This window comes from Leuresthes tenuis, unplaced genomic scaffold (assembly GCF_036924035.1).
Source record: "Leuresthes tenuis unplaced genomic scaffold, fLeuTen1.0.hap1 SCAF_13, whole genome shotgun sequence".
Taxonomy (NCBI): Eukaryota; Metazoa; Chordata; class Actinopteri; order Atheriniformes; family Atherinopsidae; genus Leuresthes; species Leuresthes tenuis.
Genome location: NW_027325367.1, coordinates 33,771,513 through 33,775,456, shown reverse-complemented (window position 1 = coordinate 33,775,456; position 3,944 = coordinate 33,771,513).

Genomic DNA, 3,944 nt, shown 5'->3' with positions numbered 1-3,944 from the left:
AGGGTATACAGGGACGCGCTTCTCAGTTGTGATTGGTTGTTTTGCCGTGATTCAACTGATGACGCTTTATGCATTCTTACATTACATGCAGTGTTTACAGAAAACGCGAACATGACGTCACGCTCCGGCTTGTTTGGACGCCATATTGTATTGCCGCTGGCTCTCAAGTGTACAGACGCTTTATTTACTTCAGATCTGTAGGATCAACCTCTGAAATCAAATCTCAGTTCGTTTCTAATCCTTACAATCAAATATTAGGAATATTGGTCCACTGTTATGGGGAAAAAACACGTTTTAAAATTAGTTTCAATATTTAAATATTATCAATATAGTGACTACGATCCACTAAACATGACTCCACAAAATTAAAGTATTAGGATTTGCTCACTTCAATCAAGTAGAAAAAAAACTGGGCCAGATTTCCTAAAGGAATCAGATATCAATACAATACCATCATGTTAATTAGGAGATTCTGCATTGAGCAGTGTAATTCAATTACTTTATTACCATTTTAGTCCTTTTTCCCCTCTCCTGTTCTCTTATAAATTTGACTGTTTTGGCCAAAAATAAATAAATAAATTATCTAAATTGGCAACAAAGGCCTGAAATGTAGGTAATGGAAGACAATTCCTCACCAGATAGTGCTAATGTCCCAGCATACGACATGGTGTGCTTTATCTTGACATGCTCTGTACTGGTTAAGTTGCAATATGTGGTCCCTGCTTTTTTCTGTTTTGTTTATGACAAGTAGCACAGACATGCTTTGCCTATGTTGATCCCTGTGTCCTTCCTATATGGTGTTTTAGGATTGCCACAGCTCATTTTGTCCTCCACTTGTCCAATTTCATTAATTTTTTCAATAACACACACTGCACACTATGCTGAGATATGCCAAGTTTTCACCAAATAGCTCCTTTGGGAATCACATTGTTGGTACAAAATATTCTATTTCTGTCAAACTCTTATCTTTGGCATTTTTAGTTGTTTTTTGCACAGTTGTCCATTATGTGTAGAAACAATACTTATTCATCCCTTGAGTTAGGTAAACGATTCAAAGGTAAGTTTTATGTGGCATTCCAAAACAAAACAAAAATATTGAAATCATGATAACAAATTCTCCTGACAAATGGTCAGGTACAAGGAAAATTGTTTATTCTAACCCCAACCCCTAATTCCATTCAACCCTGAGTTGGATGAGGCTGGAATAGAAAATTGATGGATGGGAGCTGGGCTTAAAATCTTAAGCCTGAAGTGATAAAAAAACAACTTCACTGACTGTATTAGACATGATGGCATTATTCCGATGAGATTGCACAGACTGTGGAACAGAAAATGTGACAACGGCCACCATCCAGTGCACTCTTCACCATCACCACAGAGATTACTATGCTGGTGCCAGAGGCCACATCCGTAACAAGGTTCCGCATGGATTGAGTTTGCAAAGCATCCTTATTATCGTTTCCCGTCAGCCACATTATTCTGTACCCAAACAGCTGTCCAGGTCCGCGCAGCTCTGATACAATGGCCATTCTAACTTAAGTTGGCAATGAGTAGCCGCCCCGTCTCCTCAGTCATAAATCTTTCAGTCATGCCTTCAGAGTCTCACGAGACATTTTAATGTCATGATGGGTCGAGAGCATATCGCGAATGACATCATATGCAGGTCCTTTGTTAAAATACTCTCTTATCAATTCAAGCTCATTTTCCATCCTTGCAAACTGGGTTTAAAATTCCTACACCGACACTGCTGAGAGTAACAGGAAATGACATGTCACCAGACTTGGGTTCGTCCAATCACAAACACAAAGTGTTGTCCCCATGGTCCCTACCCTTTCCGTAATCTGAAATGTTTTCATTTTTTTCTGAAATGTTGTGTTTTCTGAAATGTCGTCATGTTTTCTCAAATGTTGTTGTGTTTTGCCCCTCAGGGCCACTGTAAAAGTCTGATCATAACCTGGGGCCTCGTGTACAAAGGGTGCGTACGCACAAAAAAGTGGCATACGCTCTTTTTCACGTCAACGATCAGATGTATCAAGAGCTAATTTCTCCTCAGACTGAGTGATGTGTACATCTGAACAATTAACACTGATGAACAAATACAACACCCATGGGTCTGGAATTACACGAGTGGATATAAAAGCATGCGCAAAGTGGTGCAATGCATACTGTTAAAAACAATGGCTTGATGAGTAACTTTATTCGTGTAGTCCCAATATTACTCCCCGTGACGTGCATTGAGCATGTGCCCCCCCTCCCAATTTCTATCCCGTCTTCACAGCATCATAGTTGGTGGTTAAAGTTAGTAACTTGCTGTTTTTTGCTGGTTAAACTCCAGCTTAAGATCTTTCTAACAAGCCCCTGATCGTCTCTGTGTGCAAATGTTAATAACCCTGTGCGTAAAGTGTGAAATGTCTTAATCAGCCTCACCTTTTCCCCGGCACATTTCTGCTCTGTACTGTATGAACACATTTGCTGTGAGTTACACAAATACAGGTATTTACCTTTAATCAGAGTCACCCACATGCGCTCCCAGCACCCATGAGAGAGCAGTGTCACCCATAATTGCACCGACTCTCTGTTCAAACAGGGTGGGCCCTTCTTCTCCTGTCCCCCCCGCCTTTATTGGCCACACTTCGGTGGTGGGCAGCCAGTCTCCGCTTCACATTCACCTTAATATTGGACCACATCTTTTTCACCTCTGCTTGTGTGCGCTTCTCAGACCCCACAACATTGACAGCCTTGCACACGCTCTCCCATCCACTCCTCTTACGTTTGCTGCTTATGCCGGAGGACAGCGACTTTGATTGTGGAGAGATTGCTGGTGCAGGGCTAATTTAAATATGATTTGCATATGTAAGTAGGGGCATGGACAGGGAGGAGTTGGACACTCAATTCCGCGTTGATTGGGATGTACAAAGGAAATGTGCTTGAATTCACATGTACGCACAGATTCATCCGGGTAGTTTTGTGCGTAGGAGGGCATTTGGGTTTGAGCGTACGCCAGGTTTCAGTCGGAAATCCAAGCAAGTCTTTGTACATGAGGCACCTGGTATTGCTCACACCACACTAAAGGCCAAAGATCCAGAGACACTATACAATCACACACTCCTTCAGGAAATGGTTTCCTGGGGCATTGGAGGCTGTGAGGGACTGCTTTGAATCTACTGACTGGAACGTCCTGCAGGACGCACATGGTGAGGACATGGAGGGGGTCAGCCACTGCACTACTGACTACCTGTATGGATATTGTGGTTCCCATTAAAACTGTACGCTGCTTCCCTAACAACAAGCCTTGAGTCACCAGTGAGTGACCCAATGTCACGGTTCGGAGAGGTAGGACCCAGATGCAGTTCTTTTCCAAAATCAAAAGGTTTATTTACAAAACGGGGAGCAGGAACAAAAGGCGCGGCAGAGCCGGATCATCAAAAATACTTAACATGAAAAAAAAAAAACACTAAACAAAACAAGGCTATGAAAAAACACTGACTATATTAAACAGACTATGAGGCAGGCAATCAAACTTATCTTTTTCCGTGGACGCATGAAGGGATAGTGAGGTAAGGATTCTGCAGTGACTGAAAGGAAACCAGAAGACTAAATACTGTGGAGGGAGTGATCAGTGAATGAGGTGCAGCTGTGAACAATGAGCCAGGTGACTTGAGTGAACCGAGGTGGCAGGGGAAAAACAGGACTAGAACATAACTGAAACCATGATTAAACAAACTGTGACCGATAAAACATAGACTGTGAAAGAGCAGGCTGTGACACCCAAGACAGAGAAGAGCTGAAGGATATACAGGGAGAACTCAAGGTCCTGCTGAGAGAGGCAAAGGAGGAATACAGAAGGAAAGTGGAACAGAAGCTGCAGCGGAAAAACATGAGGGAGGTCTGGGATGGCATGAAAACCATCACAGGCAGCAAGAAGAAGGGCAGTAGCACAGAAG